The 23762-nt window shown below is 43.2% G+C and overlaps 1 long non-coding RNA gene across 1 annotated transcript in view; it reads left to right on the forward strand.

The window, feature by feature from the left end:
• LOC142741448 (uncharacterized) overlaps positions 1–23422 on the forward strand; it is a 58012-nt gene extending 34590 nt beyond the window's left edge. The window contains exon 3 of the long non-coding RNA XR_012881140.1: positions 23347–23422. This is a non-coding gene — a long non-coding RNA (uncharacterized LOC142741448). The remainder of the gene's footprint in view (positions 1–23346) is intronic.
• Positions 23423–23762: the final 340 nt, after the last annotated feature.

Raw genomic sequence — 23762 nt, forward strand, 5'->3', positions numbered from 1 at the left:
CGCAGATGGCCTGGCTCCTGCTGCGAAGCTCCGCCCACTTTTAAGAGAAGTGTAGAGAGCAGCAGAAACGCCCCAAAAGTCAAAATTTTTGCGACTTTTGAGCTGCCTGCAACTTTACCGCCAGATCCTATCTCTATCGTATTCTAAATTGTTTCCATATCGCTAGTGCTTTTGCTCCTACGCGTTTCACCAATTATATCTGGCTCAACAGGGAGACGTGTAGAGTAGCGGTGTAAAAATTTTAGTGCTTACAAAAGTTGCGAGAATCAGGCACCCGCTGCCACTTCCAAATACTAAAATTGTTGCGCCGCTACACTACACATCTCCCTGATGAGGCAATAAAACCGCAGGTAAAACCGCTCTGTTTCTGCAGCAATATGCACAGCAAAAATGCACTATTTTCTCCAGATTCCCGTAAATAAATTGAGTTGTTTTTTTAAAAAACGCTGCAGATTTTGTTGCTGACATTCCGCAGCATATCCTGTGTGTGGGTACATACTCTAAGACCCCTTGCACACACCTCAGCTTTTGTACTTGCTGCAGAAACAACCCCATTTAGAGAAATAGAATAGATTTTCAGTTGTAGAAATTTCTGCAATACAAATCTGAAGAGTGTGCAGGGGACCTAAGGGCTTGTCCACACGTAACGGAATTGCTGCAGAAAATTCCGCTGTGGAAAAACCGCACCATTTCCTGTGGTTTTTACTGCAGAAAATGGTGCGTATTTTGCGGCGTTTTTCACAATGTTGGGAGATGGGGATATCTCGTCTGATAAATGCAGCAATTCAGTCCACTTTCCGCAGTAGGAATAGACATGCTGCGGTACTAAAAATATGCACCGCAGGTAAATTTCTGCTCTAAAATTTTACGCAGCGTGTGAATGAGATTTGTTTAATCTCACCCACTTTGCTGCTACTGTATGCTGCTGCGTATTTTCCAACCGCAATTCCGGACGGAAAATATGCAGCAATTCCAATACGTGTGGACAAGCCCTTAGGTTGGGTTCCCACAGAGCATATTTAATGCAGATTTTGCCTGCATTTTGTAAGCCAAAACCAGAATAGGATTCAGAAGAGCAGACATATAAGGCCTTTCTTACATATTTCTTCTGTGTAGGTTCCGTTCCTGGTTTTGATTTAAAAAATCTGCACTGTGGGAACCCAACCTAAGGGTGCAGTCACATGCAGCAGATTTTTCTGCAGAAGTTTCTGCAAGTGAAAACCAGTTCCAATAATCTGAATTGGGTGGTTTTTGCAGCAGGTGCAGGATTTATGCAAGTTCTATCCAGATTATTGGAACTGATTTTCAGTCACAGAAATTTCTGCAACAAAATCTGCCGTGTGTGACTGCACCCTTAGGCCGGGTGGCTTAAGTCGGATACGCTGCGTAAAACTAGCAGCGTATACGACCTAGAACTCGCAGCACATTCTGTCTGAAAAACCGCAATTTTTCAGGGAAAATTTCAGCTGCAGAGACCAGCGCTAGAAAAACAAAAAACTTTCATACTTACCCCGGCCTTAGTCATGGCAACACGTCCGTCTGTTGAAATGCTGCCTGGCCTCCCGGGATGAGTGGCTGCAGCAGTCACATGGGATGAAATGTCATCCCACTAGGCCAGCCTGGAAGAAGTACAGTAGAAAGCGTCGTTATGACAACGCCCCTGTTGTAAGTATAAGTTGTTTTTTTCTGAGTTGCGTTTTTTGCGGTGGAATCACTGCGATTGAATTCAACGGGGAAAACCTGCAACAGAAAAGCAATGAAAACGCAGCATAAAGTGACATGCTGCGGATTTAAAATCTGCACCGCAGGTCAATTTATGAAGGTTTTCTCTGCGGTTTTTTTCCGCAGTGCGGGCATGAGATTTTCTAAATCTCATTTACTTTGTTGCTACTGTAAATGCTGCGGAATTTTCACACAGAGTTCCGTTAAAGGAAATTCGGCAACGTTTACGCTACATGGGAACCCGGCTTTACTACTCAAAGGCTGCAAATTCTTAGAATGTAATGCCAGGTCTACAGAAAGGGCAGCGTCATTCAGACAGCTGAGCTTTTCTGTTAAGTCGTGTGCTCCAGGTACCTCACTGGTGGCAGCAATGCATCACTGTGATTCAGACAAATATAGTTACTTTAGCTCCCTCTGGATTAGATATTTTTGACACACAAACACTAATGGCTGCTTAACAGGTCTCCAGACTGACGGTTTGGAAGCCTTCCAGCGCACATTGCTCTATAGCACAAAAAGCCATCTACTGTATGTCTCAAAATGTGGCTCTGTCCTCATCACGTTTGGGCAATACAGTTGAAGTATACAGTATACAAGAGTGACACAATGGGCCACATTTACTGATGTGTCTACACCTAGAAATTTGTTCAAAAATGTGCCACAATTTGGCGCATTTCATTTTAGAACAGATGTTTGCAACTCTCTAGACAAAAATGTTTTTTTTCAAAAAGGGGGTGGGGGCTTCCTGAAAAGGGGGCATGGCTTAATATGTGCCAAAATGTGCAAAAGGGGCTAACATTTTTTTTCCAAACGCAGCATGCACTGGGTGTGGCGTTTTTTTTCAGGTGTTTTTCTCATAGGGTTCTCTATAGAAATTCAAAAAAACCAGAAAAAAAGCATGTACAAAAAACACCAAATTAAAACGCCTTAAAAAAATGCATGTTACATTTAAAAAGTGCTAGCGTTTTTACAAGCCTGTTTTTGGTGCAGTTTAATTTCCAGGAAAATTGTGTGTGAAGGACCCCTACAGACCTAGGAATTAAAAAAGCAGAGAGCTTTTTTTAAAATTTGTGTCTGATTTTATTATTACTGTCCCCGCTTGCATTGCATAGTACTTCCTGGGGACAGTAGAGGAATAAGTTTATTGCCTTCTAGAATAAGAAACCCCACCTTATCAGTGCCTTCTCTCTGCCGTGTCCTGCTCGAGTTGTGTTTACGGAGCCTCCAGGGAGATAATATTGGGCTGGGTGATAAGTGTCACTCCGGACGTAGAGGCTCTTGACATCGCACTGTTACAATTATTAGCTGGCAGCTTCTTTGTATACTGCCCATGTCGCTCATAAAATAGAAGATGCCATCATTACTTGGTTTATAATGCTCTACAAAGCGTCATTGAGCAAAAACCTCAAATATAGCCAATAAAATGATCATCCGAGGTGTAACTGCATTGGCCATGTAGCCTGCCTTTCCATTTTGCTGAACCAGGCAAGTTCAAATGGATAGTTATGAAGAGATCATTGCTCCTTATGGCACTCAAGGGCTTTCTAAACAGCCTCTCTGGGCTAGTCCAGCCTGGTTTCTTGACAGGGCATAGACTGAACGGAAAAATAAAGTGCAAGAAGTGTTTCCATATTGTCATTCAGTCACCCTGGCATGTAACGCTTGGTTGTGTAAACTGCTCTTGCGATTCTCATAGGATCGATACTCCCTTTATAATCATACATATAAGCTGATTATTCCATTATTTTCAATGGCTGCTGAAATGAGCAGAGCTAAAGTAAAAAGCAAACCCGGCTTAACTTAATAAAGATTGGAACATATATTATGGCTTGTGCTCAATTCAAATTAATATGTTTACTCTCAGGAATTTATAGCTTCCTTTTCAGAACTGTCAAAATACTTGATGTATTTTTACATTATTACATTTATTTTGTCGGACATTTGGAGGCCTGGAAAAAGGCAGAGGAGAGGCTACAAACTAAGCGCTGTGCAGCAGCATGCATGTCACAGGTAGCATGCAATCTCAATCCCACTGCAGGGAGGGGCAGAGATTGGTTGGTAATAGCCCCACATCGTTAACAGGAAGCTTCCTGACTAGTGGTCGTCATCCAGTGCATTCCTGGATTGTAACTGTGCAATGGTTCAAGCTAGGGATGCATCGAAACTTCAATACTGTTTCGATACCGTGCATCCTCAAACGTTACGATACCATTATTTCATGTATTTCTATACTAAAGCAGTGTAACACATGAATGTGTGAGAGCATGTGTGATACATGTGTAATTCAGCAATTGCCCCGCTCCTGATTACAAGTGTGCGCGGTCAGCATGATGTGATGCGGCCGGCACGGCACTAATGAGCGGTGGCACTGAAGACAGAACACCCCCGTGTTCTATCTTCAGTGTCTGTGCCGCCGCTCATTAGTGCAGCACCGGCCGCATCACCTCATGCTGACCGCGTGCACACTTATTGTCAGGAGTGGGGCAATTGCTGTATTACACAGCCGCAGCACCGCTCTAACGGTGGCGAGAAGCCCCTCATCTCCGCCGTTGTTCCGTTGAATGCTGTGATCAAAGCTGACCGAAGCATTCAAGGGGAAAATGAGAAGGGGGTAATCCCTGTGACACGATTGAGGGGCATACCATATATGGGTAGACAGCCAAGGGTCCACTGAAGGACCCAGGGCTGTTTTACCATATTTCCTATTGTTAGGGTATACTTAGGTATGTCCTACCAACTGCCTGTGTACTATCCGTATATAGATATATGCCAGTACGTTAAAGTTTAAACATAAAAAAGCAAAAACAAAAGTAATGTTAAATAAAAAGAATACACATGCATATTTTTAAAATAAGTCTCAATACATAAAATATACAAATATTTGGTATTGGTGCAGCCGTAATAACCTGCATAACAACATTTTGCGTCACTTATGATGTGCACGCTATAAAAAAATAAAATAAAAACTTATTTTTTTCACTTACTAATGTAAGGCACGAGGTGTGATGAATTTAACCGCCATGTGCCTCACATTAATAGTAATTAACCCCATCATGTACCTTACACATTAACCCAATGTTGTCCATTATGACTGAGAAACATGATGGGGTTAATTACTATTAATGTGAGGCACATTCAAAATTCATCACACCACGCGCCTCACATCAGAAAATGGAAGAAATTATTTTTTTTATTACTGTTGGCAAAGTATCGTTTTGGTAACGAAAATCGCAATACTACACGAAGTATCAGTATCCAAATTCTGGTATCGTGATATCCCTAGTTCAAGCACATTCTGTCAAATATTTTTTATTCGGAAGCCTACAAGAATTCACATGGGAAAATATGGTTTTTACCGGAGTTTCCTTTTAATTTAATATGTTTTAAGACAGACTATGATGGAATAACTGATTCGAACTGATCACAACTTTCTTAAGGCTGGGTTCACACGTGGCGGAATTTCACTTAAATTCCGCTGCGGACACTCCGCAGCGTTAATCCGCAGCGGAGCCGTTTCTGCATTGACTTCCACTTCTATTTAGAAGTGTTCGTTTAGACGATGCGTAACATTCCGCTGCGGAGCATAGGCTGCGGAGCGGAATTTGGTGTCCGCAGCATGCTCTGTCTGTTGCGGAGCAGTGGCGGACTCATGGCAGAATTTCTCCATTGACTTCAATGGAGATTCTAAGTTCCGCAATGAAGTCCGCAGCTGTCATGCACATGTTATGTGTGCTGCGGATGCGTCTTGCTTTTTTGCCATGACATTTCTTCATTCTGGCTGGACCTATGTATTTCTAGGTCTACAGCCAGACTGAGGAAGTCAATGGGGCTCCCGTAATGACGGGAGCGTTGCTAGGAGACGTCTGTAAATAGTCACTGTCCAGGGTGCTGAAAGAGTTAAGCGATCGGCAGTAACTGTTTCTGCACCCGGGACAGTGACTACCGATCCCAATATACAGCAACCTGTAAAAAAATATAAGTTCATACTTACCGAGAACTCCCTGCTTCTGTCTCCAGTCCGGCCTCCCAGGATGACGTTTCAGTCTAAGTGACGGCTGCAGCCAATCACAGGCCAAGCACAGGCTGCAGCGGTCACATGGACTGGCGCGTCATCCAGGGAGGTCGGGCTGGATGCCGAAAGAGGGACGCGTCACCAAGACAACGGCCGGTAAGTATGAAATTCGTTTACTTTCACTAGGGAAAGTGCTGTCCCTTCTCTCTATCCTGCACTGATAGGGAGAAGGGAAGCACTTTTCCCGCAGTCCGCAGCAGCTAGTCCGCATCAATTTTCTGCACATTTTGTGCAGATCCGCAGCCGTAATCCGCAACCCGGATTAGGTGCGGCATTGATGCGGACAGTTGCGGAGGAAATCCGCCACGTGTGGTCATGCCCTAAAGGATAACAACACAATGTGGAGAGTGGTGGAGCAAAACGGATCATAACAGATGATAATATGTTTTATTTATTTTTTACATGACAACTTAAAACAAAACTTTCAAAGTAGACATTCTATCAAACGTTTGGCAATCCTTGATCTGTTACAACACGAAAAATAAACATTTTGAAGCCACAAAGGTGTATTGAAATTGTATCATTGAATCAGTGGGTGACAGATTGAAAACGGTGATTTGTCATCAATATTTCAGTTTATAAAAGACCAAAATAACTGGTATGAACCTAGTGTAAGGCTCTATTCACACGACAGGGTTCATGTGTCGGCCGATAAAAACGTCCGTTTTGTACCATTTTTCCCGGACATTTTGCATCCGTTCCGATTTCGTTCCGGGCCATGTTGCCGTTCTTAACGGCCGATTTTGACCCGATTTGCATCCGTTTTTTTCCCTGTCCGTTTTAAAATCGGATGAATTTCAGTTGTAAATTTTTTGCCACACACTTCCCTCTGTAGATAATGCCACACACTGCCCTCTGTAGATACTGCCGCAGCCCCCCTGTAGGTAGTGCCACACAGCCCACTGTAGGTAGTCTCACACAGCCCCCTGTAGGTAGTGGCACACAGCCCCCTTTAGGTAATGCCACACAGCCTCCTGCAGGGACGGATTAAGTAGACTATGGGCCCTGGGCTGTTACCCAAACTTGGGACCCTTGTCACAGGGCTGTGTCCCTACATACTGACAATATCACACTGTGCAGGGACACATTCTCCTGACAAGGGGAATTGTCTATCAGTCCAGGACTGCAGAAAGACTTTTTGAGAAATACAAGGTTTTCCTATAATAAACATGTCAGGAGAGGTGACAGATTCTCTATAAATCTAGTGACTCACAGGTGACGACGTCTCAGATTCTAGTCGTTTTTTCCTCTTTTCTTCTCCATCCGGTCCAGAGCTCATGACGACTTCTCCCGGCCATGACCCATTTCTGCAGAATGTCAGACGTCTTCGGCTCCTCAGTTTTCCAACATTTCCACACCTATAAACGAAAATAAAATTATCATGGCGCCACATACTGTGCCCCTAAATATAATAGCACCAAACACTGCACGCCTGAATAGAATAATACCATACACAGCGCTCCCCCCTTTGTATATAGTGCACACAGCGCTCCCCCTTTGCATATAGTGCACACAGCGCTCCCCCCTTTGTATATAGTGCACACAGCGCTCCCCCTTTGTATATAGTGCACACAGCGCTCCCCCTTTGTATATAGTGCACACAGTGCTCCCCCCTTGTATATAGTATCACAGAGCACTCCCCCCCCCTTTGTATATAGTGTCACACAGTGCTCCCCTCCCCCTTGTATATAGGCCCACACAGCGTTACCTCCCCCTTGTATATAGGGCCACCCAGCACTCCCCCCTTGTATATGGTGTAACGGAGAACTCCCCCCTTTGTATATAGTGTCACAGAGCACTCCCCCCTCCTTGAATATATACACAGCACTACCCCAACCTAAAAAAAATATATATATTACTTACCTTGCCCCGTGGCAGCCGCTCCAGCTGGACGCATGTGAATCCTCCGGACTAGACGCATGCATAAACCGGCGTGATGCAGTACCTCATCACACCGGCCTGAGCAGGGAGGCTTCCCAGCGCCCTATAGGCTGCAGGCCTAACGTGGCCTGCAGCCTATAATATTCATTTGTATCCGAGTCCTGAGGTCTCAGATACAAATGAATGTGGCTGCTGCTAGCACCGTCGCCCGCTCCGATGCTAGCGATGCCACAGGGCATGAGGGGGTCCATGCGGTCATGTGCGGTTCAGACGGGCATGGGCCCCCCTAGACCCCTGGGCCCCGGGCGCCCCCTTGAACCGGCCTAATGATGATCCGCCACTGGTCCTGAGGTCTCAGATACAAATGAATGTGGCTGCCGCTAGCACCAGGGCCCCCTCCAGTGCTACCGACACCACCGGGCATGAGGGGGTCCGTGCGGTCATGTGCAGTTCGGGCGGGCATGGCCACCCGGGAGCCTTTGGACCCGGGTGGCCGTCCGAACCGCCCTAATGATGATCTGCCACTGGCCACCTGTAGGTAATGCCACACAGCCCCCTGTAGGTAATGCCACACAGCCCCCTGTAGGTAATGCCACACAATCCCCTATAGGTAATGCCACACAGCCCCCCATAGGTAATGCCACACAGCCCCCTGTAGGTAGTGCCACAAAGCCCCATGTAGGTAATGTCACACAGCCCCCTGTAGATAATGCAACACAACCCCCCATAGGTAATGCCACACAGCCCCCCCCCATAGGTAATGCCACACAGCCCCCTGTAGGTAATGCCACACAGCCCCCTGTAGGTAATGCCACACAGCCCCCTGTAGGTAGTTCTACACAGCACCCCCCATAGATGGCACCCCCCTACCTGTCTGTAGATAGCGCCACTGTTCCAGGAGAAGTCCCTGACTTCAATGTCCATATATGGACAGTGAAGTCAGGGACTTCTCCTGGAGCGGAAACACCGGCCACAGGGTCGGAGATTCCGCTTCAGAAGTGCCTGACGTCATTGTGTCCATATATGGACACAGTGAAGTCAGGGACTTCTCCTGGAGCGGAAACACAGGCCACAGGACGTGGACACATATATGGACACAGTGACGTCAGGCATTTCTGAAGCGGAATCCCAAATCCTCGGCCACAGCGTTGCCGAAGCTGTGGCCGGGGATTGGGGATTCCGCTCCTACAGGGAGCAAAAAAAATACCCTCCTCCTCCTCACATGCACTTCGCACTGTGAGGAGGAGAAAGAGAGAGAGCGAGCGACGGAAGACACAGCCGTCACTCGGGACACATTCCAGTGATGGCCGTGTATTACCCAGCCCCATAGACTTCTATGGGAGCCGGGAGAATGGCCGAAAATAGGGCATGTCTCATTTTTTGACAACCGGGTTTCCCGGCCCGTCAAAAAATCGGTCGTGTGAATAGCCCCGTTTGGGGTCTATTGTTTCTACTGCGGCCGTGTGACGGCCGTTTTTTGAACGGCCGTCACACGGTCGAGAAACCCCGTCGTGTGAATAGGGCCTAAGGCTTTGTTCCCACTGTCATCATGGTTTCTATCTATCAGGTTTCTGTTGCCTTTCACGGGCAGAATAGAATAGTCTGCTGGGCTATTTTACCCAGTAAATCAGATGTAGACCTGAAAGAAACCTGATGGAACCAAATATAAATTTATGGGATCTAAAGGCCCCCTTCACATCTCGTTGCTACCTTACGTCGGATGTATACGTCGGGAGGACTACTGAAGTATACCTCAGACGAAAACTGCAATGTATTCCTGAACAGCCCCACTTTCCCTTCACGGTCAGACCGCTACATGATGCCCTACCCGGGGACTCCTGCCCTGGGTAAGCTCCTGACATCACTGTCCATATATGGACATCACAACATTTCCATCCTGTGTGCAGGAGGCTAATGCTTACATCTCCTTGTGATCCCAGCAGCAATACACTAGAATATGTCAAAAGATTTACACCAGTCTTCTTGCGTAAAAAAGGTGCAAATTTTGGTGCTAAAATTTGCAACATTTGACTTTTCTCGCCACTTGCAAAAAGGAGACAGGTTCAGCCAAAGGGCTGGGCCTCCTTTTAAAATGACAGTATTATCAAAACGACACCAGAAGCTGGCGTAAGTTATGCCACAAATCTACAACTACTCATATTAGATTTTCATTGCTGTCGCACCTACAACCAAAGATGAAAAACAAATGCCAAAGGCAAAGAAAACCCTATTTCCCAACTACCGTTAAATTGGTTAATAATCTTTATTGTGCTATTGCAGCAAACAGACATACAGACAAAAGCAACACATAGGGTTAAAATTTTCAATGCATGGATAGGGATAATAGCCGTGCGTGGCTATGCTAGTAAGCATGTGTGTCTGCCGTCTGTATCGTCCGTGGTAGCAGTGTGCCGTCTGAATAAACAGTAGCTATACCAGTGAACACATGTGTTTGTCGTCTGTATTCGCATCCAGACAGGTTCAGCGGTCACTGAGACCAACAACGGATTGCTAGGCAGTTAGATTTTTAAATTGTTAGTTAGTATTGCCCTAATTCCAGCATGTGTTAAAATAGAACAGAGAGCCCCCCCGACATGTTTCGCTACAGATGTAGCGTCCTCAGGGGTTCATGGGGCTACTGGCGGCGCGCCGAGAAACTCTCAGTGTTATGGGAATCCCCAATGACGTGTTAAGGGGGTGTGTGAGTAGATTAGACCAATGGCAATGAAGATGGGTGGGATCTGTCCGCCCACCACTTGAGTGGCAGCTATAGCTGCAAATGAACAGATCAGTAGTACGAACGTCCAGATGAGAACGCCCACGCATGCGCACTAGGACTTTAATGACTCTTATATTAATAGACCACCCATAGGAGTGAAGATGTATGAGTAGTGGTTTCTATTCACATCTTATTAAAGATGCGAATTTGCTTTTATTATTGTGCTAGAGACCAATGCATGAATAGAGAGATATACATAAACCGATCAATGTGCCGATCCGTGCTGTTGTCAATGTCTGAAAATAGACTGTTGCGGAATAGATGAGGAATGCCGATGCATCCTCACATGCCGCAAAATATTTAGGGCGGGGATATGAGAACTATACAATAAGTACAGTAAAATATATATGCTATTGTAGTAAAAAACACTGTAAACATGATTGTAATATCTACATGTGAAATGATTACAAGCAGGCACATAATAAAGGGAAGAAATTTACATACAGTATACTACATGATACTCAAAAGCACAAACAAATACTTCTCAAAACTCATATGGATGGTTCTTTATCCATTGGATTTTAGATTTGAGGATACCCAAGATAAAACAAGGAGAATCGGAGTCCGCCAGAACTCAATAGTTGAATGTTGTCTGTAATTCTGTACAGTGTCTAATGCGAAAAGTAGACAGAATCATATTATGTACAAGTGCCGCTGCATTAGCAGCACTGAACTAAATGTATTGATATAACAATCTCAGAGAAAAGCCGCAAATGTAAAACCTTCGTTAAGACCCAAAGGGCTAAGAGAATGCAAACGATGAATCCATCGTGCTTCCTCTTGCAATAACATGCGGTCTAAATTACCAGCTCTAGGTCCCAATTTCATCTGGGCAACCCCCCAGAATTGAAGCAGCTTAGTATCGCCACCGTGTAGCTGGTGCATGTGTCTGGATAGTGTAGTGTCTTCTTTATGGTTGATAGTACTGAAATGTCTAGAAATTCTCCTTCTCAGTTCCTGTACGGTTTTACCCACGTATAGCTTGGGACAGGGGCATTTCGCAATATATATTACCCCGCTGCTCTGGCAGTTAATAAACTGCTTGATCGTATACACTTTGCCATCAGATGGATTAGTAAAGGCTTTTGTCATAGGCATAAGAGGACAGAAGGAGCAACGACCACATGGATGGGAGCCCCTAACTGGGGATTTTAACCAGGTTTGTTGAGACTTACGTCTGGTAGAATAGTGACTATGCACCAGAAATTCTCGTAGGTTTTTACCCCTACGATACGTAATACTTGGAGTTGCAGAGATGACCTTTTTAAGATCAGGGTCACTGGTGAGTATTGGCCAATGTTTTTTAAGAATGTCCACAACTTGAGAGGAGCAAACATCATATGTTCCAATGCAGCGTATGGCACTGGATGACTCAGTTCTAGCAGGGTCAGTCCCGTTATTCTGGATCAAATTCTGTCTATTGGTAGCCCTAGCCCTAGCATAGGCCCTGTGCAGCCATTTTTTTGGATAACCCCGAGCCACAAATTTGTTGTATAATGTATCACATTCGATCTGAAAAGATTGTTCGTCAGAACAATTTCTTTTGGCTCTCAGATATTGCCCTATTGGTATTCCTCTTTTCAGAGGTAGTGGATGATGGCTCTGCCAATGTAAAAGGCTATTTGTGGCAGTGGCTTTTCGAAATATGTCGGTATGGACACTGCCGTCAGGGTCCAAGGAGATCGTGAGGTCAAGAAAATCAATCTCGCTCTTATGTGTTTCATGAGTAAATCTCATGCCAATGTCATTGTTGTTAAGTGTCAGAACGAAATCATTAAATAAGTCAGTGTCACCATCCCAAAAAATAAGAATATCGTCAATAAATCTCCCCCAGAACAAAATATGTGATGTGAAATTAAGTAAAGTATCTGTGAAAACAATAGTATCTTCCCACCACCCTAGAAATAAATTTGCATAAGTGGGTGCACATACAGTCCCCATCGCCGTGCCTTTAATTTGTTTATAGTACTTCCTATCGAAAATAAAGAAATTGTGTGTAAGAAGGAATTGTAGTAGTGATAAAACAAAATCATTATGTAAATGAAATTGAATACCCTTTGTGCTTAAAAAGTGTTTAACTGCATTTAAACCTAATTGGTGCTGAATGTTGGTGTACAGTGATTCAACGTCAATGGTGGCAAGTATAGTGGTTTGTGTGACATGGATCTCCTGGATCCTGGCAACAGTGTCCTTAGTGTCCCTTAAAAAGGAGGGTAGAGAGGAGACAAACGGAGACAGAATTTCGTCCACATAGAGGCTTATCCCCTGTGTGAGATTTTCATTTCCCGACACGATTGGTCTCCCGGGAGGTGGACGTACAGCCTTGTGGATTTTGGGAAGGGCATAAAAGGTAGCTATAGTAGGGCTAGGGTTATACAGACGTTTAAACTCATCTGTTGTTATTAGATTCTTATCTTTTGCCTCCGAGAGGAGGAGATGTAGCTCGGCCAAGAAACGATCAGTGGGATTCCCTGTCATTGTGACATAAGTGGTAGTGTCATCTAATAATTTATGAACCATTTGTGCATAGTCTAATCGGTTCATCACAACCACATTTCCACCCTTATCGGAGGGTTTTAGAACTATCTCCTCGTTATTACATAAGTCATCCAGTGCCAATTTCTCGCTAGTGCTTAGGTTTCCAAAAACCCTAGATCTCTCATTCTTTAGTTTCCCCAGGTCAGTACACACCATTTTGACAAAGATGTCGATGTGACTATACTGGGAAAATGGCGGAGTAAGTTTAGATTTTGGTCTTAAGGAGGAGAAGGGGCCGATAGCAGTCACAGCTCCAAATTCATTTTCCTCTAAAAGAGTTTCAAGATCTCTCAGGGTTCTAAGTTCCTCATGACTATATGATGTACCATCTCGAGTAAGATTTTTGAAATATTTGTGTAGTGCTAGTTTTCTAGCAAAAAGATTGATATCTTTTGACCAGACGAAGTCATCAAAAGCAGGTGCAGGTGTATACGACAAACCCCTACATAATAAGTTTTCTTGGTGGGGATCTAAGTGTAAAGAAGATAGATTGAATATCTGCATGTTATCACTCCTAGAGTCACATGAGCCAGTTAGTGTTGTTATTTCGGACCCCACCGCGGGTTGGGTAGTCCTAAAAAAGGAAAAGAGGCAATGGGAGTCATAGGTGTGATTGTACTGCTTGGTAACTTGGGATTGTTTCCACTGATTGCTTGTTCCCCATCTAGAGTATGTGGCAACTGAAGTGTATTTTGAGAACGTAATAAACGTGAAGTACCAGAGGTGGAGGACGTAGCTTGAAAGCTGGTAGATGTACATCCCCCGTTTTGATTAAGATAGGGGTCTCTTGTGGGGGACCTAGATACAGAGGAGGTCCTCTTAGATAAATTATATTTGTTGTTTTTATTGTTAACCTTGATTTTACGTTTAGTACCCAATCTCGAGTTTTCCCTGTGTAGACTGGAGTCATCAGTACCCGACGTATCAGATTCTGAAAAATCTGTGTAGACTGTAGTTTGTTTAAATGTGGGCTGTAAACGTGTTTTGTACGTATATGCTTGTCCTGTATCGAAGTCCCTGCAGTCGCGAATGTATTTGCGGTGCTTACGTTCTTTTATTTCACCTTGCACTTTCTCAATGTTTTTTTGTAGTTTAATTTCAGATACACTGAACTCTGGAGATGATTTAAATACCTTTACTAATCCATCTGATGGCAAAGTGTATACGATCAAGCAGTTTATTAACTGCCAGAGCAGCGGGGTAATATATATTGCGAAATGCCCCTGTCCCAAGCTATACGTGGGTAAAACCGTACAGGAACTGAGAAGGAGAATTTCTAGACATTTCAGTACTATCAACCATAAAGAAGACACTACACTATCCAGACACATGCACCAGCTACACGGTGGCGATACTAAGCTGCTTCAATTCTGGGGGGTTGCCCAGATGAAATTGGGACCTAGAGCTGGTAATTTAGACCGCATGTTATTGCAAGAGGAAGCACGATGGATTCATCGTTTGCATTCTCTTAGCCCTTTGGGTCTTAACGAAGGTTTTACATTTGCGGCTTTTCTCTGAGATTGTTATATCAATACATTTAGTTCAGTGCTGCTAATGCAGCGGCACTTGTACATAATATGATTCTGTCTACTTTTCGCATTAGACACTGTACAGAATTACAGACAACATTCAACTATTGAGTTCTGGCGGACTCCGATTCTCCTTGTTTTATCTTGGGTATCCTCAAATCTAAAATCCAATGGATAAAGAACCATCCATATGAGTTTTGAGAAGTATTTGTTTGTGCTTTTGAGTATCATGTAGTATACTGTATGTAAATTTCTTCCCTTTATTATGTGCCTGCTTGTAATCATTTCACATGTAGATATTACAATCATGTTTACAGTGTTTTTTACTACAATAGCATATATATTTTACTGTACTTATTGTATAGTTCTCATATCCCCGCCCTAAATATTTTGCGGCATGTGAGGATGCATCGGCATTCCTCATCTGTTCCGCAACAGTCTATTTTCAGACATTGACAACAGCACGGATCGGCACATTGATCGGTTTATGTATATCTCTCTATTCATGCATTGGTCTCTAGCACAATAATAAAAGCAAATTCGCATCTTTAATAAGATGTGAATAGAAACCACTACTCATACATCTTCACTCCTATGGGTGGTCTATTAATATAAGAGTCATTAAAGTCCTAGTGCGCATGCGTGGGCGTTCTCATCTGGACGTTCGTACTACTGATCTGTTCATTTGCAGCTATAGCTGCCACTCAAGTGGTGGGCGGACAGATCCCACCCATCTTCATTGCCATTGGTCTAATCTACTCACACACCCCCTTAACACGTCATTGGGGATTCCCATAACACTGAGAGTTTCTCGGCGCGCCGCCAGTAGCCCCATGAACCCCTGAGGACGCTACATCTGTAGCGAAACATGTCGGGGGGGCTCTCTGTTCTATTTTAACACATGCTGGAATTAGGGCAATACTAACTAACAATTTAAAAATCTAACTGCCTAGCAATCCGTTGTTGGTCTCAGTGACCGCTGAACCTGTCTGGATGCGAATACAGACGACAAACACATGTGTTCACTGGTATAGCTACTGTTTATTCAGACGGCACACTGCTACCACGGACGATACAGACGGCAGACACACATGCTTACTAGCATAGCCACGCACGGCTATTATCCCTATCCATGCATTGAAAATTTTAACCCTATGTGTTGCTTTTGTCTGTATGTCTGTTTGCTGCAATAGCACAATAAAGATTATTAACCAATTTAACGGTAGTTGGGAAATAGGGTTTTCTTTGCCTTTGGCATTTGTTTTTCAATTTTGTATATCAGACCTGCCAACTACCAAGGGCCCAACCCTCTCTATTTTACAACCAAAGATGCGCCAAATATATTGGGAGGTGTGCACCTCTTAATATTTTTGGCTAATTTTCTGCCAACATAAATTAGTTTAAAGCTGGCGTATAAAACGCCAGTCCTAATATGTTCCCCCCAGTATGTTTAAATGGTTGATGCTAAAAATGAAGCCTCTTAATTGTGACACTTACTGAATGCTGTAAGGTTAAGGGTATGTTCACTCGTTGCGTTTTCAGGTGTATTTCGATTCGTTTACACCCCCAAATTACGCTGAAAAAATGGTAGGTAAGCTCCTACAAACATCTGCCATTGAATTCAATGGGAAAAACAGCGTCTCTTTCAGATAGGTAATTTTTTACACTACCGTTTTAAAAATGGAGCATAAAAAAAATGCCCCGTAAAAAGGAACATCTGACTCCTTGATCCGTTTTTGGAGCTGTTTTTCATAGTGTAAATAGAAAAACAGCTCCAAAAAACTCCTCAAAAATGTTTTCAGCTTCATACATGGCTGAAAATCAGAGGCTGTTTTCTCTCAAAAGAGCTCTGTAATTTCGAGCCGTTTTTGACTCTGCGTGTGAACATACCCTTAGGGTATGTCCACACGGCTTATTTTCAGCCGTTTTTTGGGTCGTGAACGGGCCAAAAAACGGCTGAAAATACAGAGGCTGAATGCCTCCAAACATCTGCCCATTCATTTCAATAGGAAAAACGGCGTTCCGTTCCCACAGGGCATTTTTTACGCGCCCGTTTTTAAAAGCCCCATAAAAAAGAAGTGCATATCACTTCTTCAGCCGTTTTTGGAGCCGTTTTTCATTGTGTCAATAGAAAAACAGCACCAAAAACGGCTGCAAAAAACGCTTGATACTTAAAAAGACGGCTGAAAATCAGAGCCTCTTTTCCCTTGAATACAGCTCCATATTTTACAGCCGTGTTTTGTTAAGCGTGTGAACATACCCTTACAGTCAGCGGCCTTGCTGCAAGCGTCTTTCTAGCTGCCTCATCATTATGCAGGATTTATGTAAGAATAAAATGTTTTTATTCCTCATAAGCCATACACAACTGCTGATAAGTGACAGATTTTATATGGAGTTTCAATACAGTCTGATGTAATATACAAGGAAACAACAGCTTATAAGGGACTGTGATATCACTGAACCACTTTATCTATATTTCTTCTATATCGTTCCATTAATTATTGTGATTTTGGTCAGAGGTTCTGTTCACGTCTCCGTACTAGTGAATATCTTGAGTCGGATTTGTCTGGCTGTCAATGTGTCATTTTAGAGAAGGTTTCAGTGTGTGCAGAGACACGATCCTCACAGTAGGCAGAGATTATACAAGGTAATCTTCTTTACTAGAGCATGTTAAAACTACCACCCTTGGCCCCCTTACAATACAAGGGGTTTCTTCTACTCACAAACTGCATCAACTATACAGTTTTTTAGGAAAATCTTCAAAGAGGTTTTGAGGGTTTCAGCAAATAAAGGTTATACTTGATATAATTGAAAGTTATACAATTTTCCAATATACTTTCTGTATCAATTCCTCACAGTTTTCACAAGCTCTGCTTGCAGTCATTCAATAGGAACCTTTATTGATTACATCCAGTAGATAAAAATCTGTACTGGTCATGTGAGATACTGGTCATACAGATGCATGGCTCGTTACAGTTGCAGTATGTTTTTAGTAACCAGGATAGATGTTAAAAGTACAGTCCCACATAGCAACCATTACAAACCACGGCTGCATGCGGTGGGTGGGGTTGTCAAACAGAGTGTTATTGGCCACATGATTTTGCAGGTAGACAGCCGTTTTATCCTCAAAAACCGCACGACCATTAGGATTGATTGTTGGTGCACATTTTCATACCTCCCAACCGTTCTGATTCAGCGGGACAGTCCCGGATTTTGGGCGGTGTCCTGATGTCCCGGTTAGGCGGTGGTATGTCCCGGAATCCTGGTGTCAACTGTATCTGCGTCCTCCTGACGCAGATACAGTTAAACCCAATGCTGAAGCAGCGAACCATCAGCTCCCTGCTTCAGCATTAGTACAGAGGATCCCCAGGCACAGCGCTACTATAAGCGCTTTCCATACATGGACAGTGATGTCAGTTGCTCCTCCTGGAGCGGAATCCCTGGCCAGAGCATTGCCGACGCTCTGGCCGGGGATTCCGCTCCTAGAGGGAATACCTGATGTCACTGTCCATATATAGATAGTGACGTCAGTGGCTCCTCCTGGAGCGGAGTCCCCGGCCACAGCATGGCCGATGCAGGGGGTGTGGCATTATCTTTAAGGGGGTGTGGCATTACTTACTTGGGCACTGTGTCACTATCTACAGGGCACACTGTGGCTCTATCTACGTGGGCACTGGCACTTTATATGTAGGCACTGGCACTAGGGGCAGCTAAAGCGGCATTATACTGTATGGGGGCAGCTAAGGCGGCATTATACTGTATGGCCAGTTTTGGGGCATTATACTGAAGGGGGCAGCTAATGGGCATTATACTGTATGGTGGGAGCTAAAGGGGCATTATAATATATGGGGGCAGCTATGGGGGCATTATACTGTATGAGAGAATCTACAGGGGCATTATACTGTATGGGGCAGCTGTGGGGGCATTATACTGTATGGGGGGATCTGTGTTGGCTTTATACTGTATAGTGGCCACTATGGGGACATTTTACTGTATGGTGGCAGCTATGGGGGCATTATACTGTATGGTGGCAGCTATGGGGGGCATTATACTGTCTGGTGGCAGCTATTTGGCATGATACTGTGTGGGCTGAACCGGGTGTGTATGGGCGGGGATTGGGCGTGATTAGAGGCATGGCTTAAAAGGAAAACAATTTAATGAGCCACATGCACCGCATAGGTTGTCCCTCTTTGCTATACTTGAAAGTTGGGAGGTATGCATTTTTTGCTGGTAAAAATGCTGTTTACCTTCAAAATCGTGCAGCCAAAATCAATTTGCTTGAAAACCCTGCCTACCATATGTGGCCAAGGATTGCGGACAACTTCATGTGGGACCATACCCTTATTCACTTAAAGTAAACAATTAGGTTCCTATTAAATGAAAGCAAGCAGAAATCTTGAAAACGATGAGGAATTGATACAGAACATTTATTGCAAAACTGTATGGGGGTAATTTATGAACGTCCTGGCGCAGAAAAGTGGCTAATTCTGCAAAAGTCCTGACTTTTGCAGCATTAATGTCACTGTACTAAGAAGCGGGCGGCGATTAGTGAAAGGGGGAGGGCCATTGGCGGCCCGACAAACTGGTGTAAATTACAGTGCAAATCTATGCCAGCACATAGCTAATGTAGATTTAAACTGATGCCCCTAATTTATTTAGAGGTGTGCGTCTCTTAATAAATTAGGCGTATCTTACTCTAGCTCTCTTTAGATTGAGACTGGCGTATGAAACGTCATTCTGTAATGGCAGCCACTAGACGGTGTCAGCTATTATAATACTCGTGTCAGGGATTAGGAAAAGGCTTCACATACATTAACAGGACAACACAAGGACTTTTTAGTTTTTTTGGGGTATTTATTGTTTATTTTAGAAGAAATGGGGTAGCAGAGCTTTAGACAGAGAGCTCCTTCCACCCAGCGCTATAATTCAGCTTAATGTCAGGCCCAGTGTGCAGCCCCACATACACTGGCTCGGGGAGTTGTATAGAAGACCCTTTGGTGTCCACCAGATGAATCCTTTATGAGCATTTTCAGTTTATATACGTCTGGCATTCTATAGTGGATAGTCTGAATTTTTTTCTATAAAAAACAGCGACCACATAAGTAGCATTATATATGACCTGTACATTATTAGAAACCAAAAACTGAAAAATCTATGTTATTTTTTTTGTGTCTCATGCTCTTACAAAATACAACTGATCATCACAATCATTTCCGAGCTTCGTCCTTTGGATTTGGTTTTATGGCCACAAGTGCATGAAATACTTAACACTGTTGTTACAGTCACCTATGAAAGGGTCAGATGCATGAAGATAGGTCACCTAGAACAAATGCCGGGATGTGAAGAGAAACAAAACTGTATTTCCTGCAGCCCTTCAGATCAGCCAAGCATTAAATTATAAATCTGGAGTGCATCCAGCTCCACTTATTCAGTTACGGCTTGATGGAATTGTTTAGTGCTTTGACTAAATTTAATTATGTTTCTATCTTCAGAAAAATTCCGATAATAAAATTATAATAATATATACATATTTAATAGAAATTTACAATAAAAAAGTATTAATGTGCATATAATACCTGGAATTATGGGTAAGCCTGCATATATATTTTATTTGTATAATATATAATACATGCTTGGAGGATTTATACATTTGCTCTGCAAATTAATGAGCAGTGAGAGTGGCGCTCTGGGTATTTTACAGTGATGCCATGAAAAAAAACTTCATGTACACACGGATTATAGAATTCTAAAGTAAAATACTGGGGTTTTTCTTAAAAAAAAAAAATACTTTTTAGTTGTTTTTTTAATGTTTATTTTCTACCTTACTTCTTCAGCACAAATCATAGTTGAAAGAGGAATTACAAAAAGGGGTGTCATTTGATGGAGGAGAGATTAACTTCCTCCATCTGTGAAGAATTAAAAAAGGGTATGACATTTTTTACGCAGTTTTACTAAGGACCCTGTGACAGATAACCAGAATGGTCCAGACACAAGTGTAATGTGCTTTAAAAGAGGCAGAACTGTCAAAAGGTTTCCATTCAAACACAATTAGAACAGCAACAGATAATATAATTAGTGACAGGCCTCCTAAGAATACCAGATATGAACATACAGTCATGGATTTCGGGTGCTGTCCTGGGTGTACCTTTACCCTTCTCACCAAGTCCCAGGTAATGAAAAATGGGAAGACCTTTGGCTTTTGGAAGGCTTCTCTATAGTAAAACTAGTAGAGTCAATGAGACATTACTAATTTTACCTTCTGTTGCCAGGAGAAGGCAGCATAATTTTCCAGAACAATGCAGAGGAGTTAATTTACAGTGTGGGATGGGAATAAGGAGGAGATAAGTAGTGCTGCTCTGTGATGAGGGATTGTGTTAATGTGGACTGAAGGTACTTTGTGGGCACTGTGGGCAATAAATGTGCAATGAATGTGGCCAAAATTTAGCACTCTCTGGGCCCTGTTTGACATTGTATTGAGCACTGTATGGCACTGTTTTGATTTTAAAGGGCCACAAAACTTTTAAAAAACTTTTGACATATCATAGTGATATTTCAGAAGTTTTGATAGGTACTGAAACCCCCACCGACCGCTAAAAGTAAGAGGCAGAAGCGCTCGGGTGAGCACTTTGTCGCTTCGTTTCTGATCGGCTTTCCTTGGAAAGCTGAGCAAGCGGTGTACTCATGGACTTTCTATTGAACCTTAGATCGGTGGGGGTCTCAGCGCTCGAACCTTCATCAATCCAAACTTCTGACATGCCACCCTTTAATTAAGAGCAGGAACCTACTAGTCTATTTGGGTAATGGATATCACTTACTGGGCACTGTATGTACTATACAGTGAAGGTGACTTCGAAAATGGGGCCCTGGGCAGCAAGTAAAGTAGGTTCTACTGCCTGCCATTTTAAGACAGTTGCACCCATAATTTCCAAATATACATAAAACACACAGATACAGACACCTTTTTAGCCAAGTGTTTAGACCCAAATACTGCCATACAGTGCCCATAAAATATTGCCATTAAGTGCCCAAATAATGCCTCCATATAATGCCTCCATACACTATACAAATACTACCATATATTGCCCACATAACATAGCTATATATTTCCCACAAAATATAGCCATTCAATGCTCATAAAAAAATTATATTCAGTGTTCAAATACCGCCATACAATGCCTAAATAGTGAAGGGGTTAATGGTAGTCCTTGGTGATGTAAGGCATTGGAGGGGTGAATGGTAAAGTCCCTGATAGTCCAGGGCAGCGAAGGTTTACATATGTGTGCAGTATTTACCTGGGCACAGTACAGCACTAGTTACTCAGGGATGGTATAGCATTATATTCATAAACCCATATACACACACCGTTCAGCCATTACATTAAAACAGCCCTTCTAATATTGTGTAGGTCCTCATGCCTCCAAAACAGCTCTGAGCTATAAAGGCATGGTCTCCACTAGATCTCTGAAGAGGTCCTGTAGTATCTGGCACCAAGATGCTAGAAACAGTTCCTTTAAGTCCTGTATGTTGTGCGTTGGGGTGGAAACCAAGTCAACAACTTGAACTCTTTGTCATGTTCCCCAAACCATTCCTGAACATTTTTTTTTGCAATGTTACGGGGCACATTATCCTGCTGAAACAGGGAACTGCCCTTAGGGAATACCATTGCCATGATGGGATGTACTTGGTCTGCAACAATGTTTAGGTAGGTGGTACATGTCAAAGTAAAATCCACATGAATGCCAGGACCCAAGGTTTCCCAGCAGAAGATTGCTCAGAGCATCACACTGCCTCCGCTGTCTTGTCGTCTTCCCATACTGCATCCTGGTGCCATCCCAGATAGACAATGCATGCGCAACCTTCCATCCAAATGATGTAAAAGAAAATGTGATTCATTAGACCAGGCCACCTTCTTCCATTGCTCCATGGTCCATTTGTAGGCGTTATCAGCAGTGGACAGGGATCTGACCAGTCTATGGCTATGCAGACCCATATGCAGCAAGCTATGATGCACTGTGTTTTCTGACACCTTCCTGTCATAGCAAGCACTAACTTTTTCAGCAAATTGTCGTACAGTAGCTCTTCTGTGGGAATGGGCTAGCCTTCAATCTCCGCGCGCGTTCAATGAGCCTTAAGCTCTTTTGATCCTGTCACCAGCTCACTGGTTGTCCTTCCTTGGTTCACTTTTGTTTGCTACTAACCACTGCATACAGGGAACACCTCACAAGATCTGCCATTTTGGAGACGCTCCGACTGTCGCCTAGCCATCACAATTTGGTCCTTGTCAATATTGCTCAGAATCCAACCTATCCAATTCAAGGACTGATAGCGCTATTTTTTTTAACTGGACCCCCCTCCTTTCCAGAGATATGGCTCCCTGTTGTGTTGGCAACCTAAATGCAAATGAGCTGTAGTTATTCAATGGGGTGGAGCTACCTTCCCTGACTCTGATGCGGACCAATCAGCACAAGGCAGCTTGAGGGTAGCTCGCGCCCTGTTGGCTAACCACAGCAAATTAGCATATAAGAAGCCAAGACCACATTGGGCCATATCTCTGGAACAGGGGGTCCAGGAAAAAAAAACAGCACTGGGATCAGGAAGACAACGCTATTCAGGTCAGATAACCAGTTCAACCTATATGACCTAGTGACACATCCTCTTTAACAGGTACATTCTTTATACATTTGTTGGTTTATTTACTATGACTGTCTCATAAAACAAAACATTTGATAATCCATCACCTATTACATTCTATTGTTACCTGATCAAAAGTATTTTACATTATTAGCAACTGTATCATTTACACTTCCCTAATATTTTCTCACTAGTCGATCAGAACACAGAGAAGGATAGCCATGAGGAAATCAAACTCGGTTGTATCTGCAGCCCATCATCAAACCATAGACCGCTTTACAGCAGATTATAATTTGTCTGGCGAGATGGCGGACATAAAATCGACCCTATATGTAAAACATTTCATACCTTCTTTGAACACATTGCAGCTACTTTAATAAAAATGACCTTTGGTTGAAGTATATTGTTGCTATATTGTTATACTTTATATGTTGTTTACAGCTATTCAGTTATTTTATATGGTCACGCAATATGATCCAAGTGTCAATCTAATTTTCTGGATACAACTGTTGCATTCTGTTTGGAATGATTAAAGTTTCAAACAATGTAGTATAATATTGACAATTTAGTTCCTTTTAGGGTCAGTTCACACAGATTTTTTGCCACTGAT

This window comes from Rhinoderma darwinii, chromosome 2, assembly GCF_050947455.1.
Source record: "Rhinoderma darwinii isolate aRhiDar2 chromosome 2, aRhiDar2.hap1, whole genome shotgun sequence".
Classification (NCBI taxonomy): domain Eukaryota; kingdom Metazoa; phylum Chordata; class Amphibia; order Anura; family Rhinodermatidae; genus Rhinoderma; species Rhinoderma darwinii.